The following is a 1,502-nucleotide window of genomic DNA, read 5'->3' as shown; positions in this document are numbered from 1 at the left end:
TTCCAAACTGCTCCACTCCTACTTCCCAGCCTTCCCTACCAGTTCTGGCCTTCCAAAAAGCCATCTGCCACCACCTCCCAGCTGGGACAATGTGAGTACCAAATAAATGATGACAGTAAAAAATACAGTCTATTGAATGAAGAAATAATGAGCCCACACTTATGTAAATAACTGAATGTGTAAATAAATAATAGAGGAAATACTTTCTATTATAGAAGTTGACAACTGTTGAAAGAATAATAAAATTAGAAAATCACCTGGCAACTATCATAATAATAATTATTTGAGGCAAGAATCATCAATAAATGCTTTAAAAAAAATGAATTGCCTTAGAGTCATCTATGGCACATGGTAATCTTGTGTGTCAGAGTAGAACTGTACTCCATAGGGTTTTCTACAGCTGACTTTCTGAAAGTAGATCTCTAAGCCTGTCTGTTGAGGTACTTGTGCATGGACTCAAACCTCTAAGGTAATACATAGTCTCAAAGTATCTCTATGTAAGATACTTACTCATTACAGAAAGTAAAGTAGCAACATTACATTGGAGAAACATGGCTGGTATGACTTTAACCAAATAACCAAATTTAATATTTCTGGTTATGGAACTAATTGACAGCATGTGCCTCCTGATGTGACATGATGAAGACAACTCAGCCTCACTTCTGTGGTATTCTTGTCAAACATCCATAAGCTGGATCTCATCATGAGGAAACCTCAAACAACCCTACATAATATCTGGCCTGGTTAAAAATTATTAAAGTCCACAGGGAAATAATTAGTCCAAGGAACTGGTACACCTCAGCCTTATGACCATGAGGCCAGAAGAAATAGATGATGCCTGGCTACCACTGTCAACCACTCAGAGGGAGATCTATGTAGGAGATCCTGGATAGAGTGGGAGGACAATGTGGAACAAAACTCAAAATCATTTAAAAAAAAAAAAAAAGGACCAGATTTGCTGGTCTGATAGAGCCTGGTGGAGCCCTTGAGACTCTTAGCTCGCTTCAGGTCTAGAATTGAACTCACTCCTGTGGCTTTCAGCCAAATAAAAGACAGGCATATGAGCTGAATGTTTACATTAGGTAGATACATTCCTTGGAGAGATCAATCATGGGAGAATACAAGGGCTATGTGCGTACAGGGGCAAGGGTGCATAGGATGGTAAGACACAGGGAAGAGGTAACTATGGGGAGGAAGTGGGAAGAGAGCTATTGCACTGTGGGAAATTGCAATCAATATCATAAGACAAAATATGTTTGAACTGCTATATAGAAAATGAATTTGCTCTGGAAACTTTCACCCAGATCACAATTTAAAACAAAAAAATTGTCAGTGTCATATGTTGTTGTTAAGTGCCTTTGAGTCATTTCCGACTCATAGTGACCCCATGCACAGCAGAATGAAACACTGCCCAATCCCGCGCCAGCCCCACAATCCCTGCTATACTTGAGCTCATCATCGCAGCCACCGTGTCAATCCATCTCGTTGAAGGCCTTCCCCTC

This window comes from Orycteropus afer, unplaced genomic scaffold (assembly GCF_000298275.1).
Source record: "Orycteropus afer afer isolate SDZICR_OR568_19922 unplaced genomic scaffold, OryAfe1.0 scaffold00243, whole genome shotgun sequence".
NCBI classification, from domain to species: domain Eukaryota; kingdom Metazoa; phylum Chordata; class Mammalia; order Tubulidentata; family Orycteropodidae; genus Orycteropus; species Orycteropus afer.
This window is presented reverse-complemented; position numbering follows the sequence as displayed.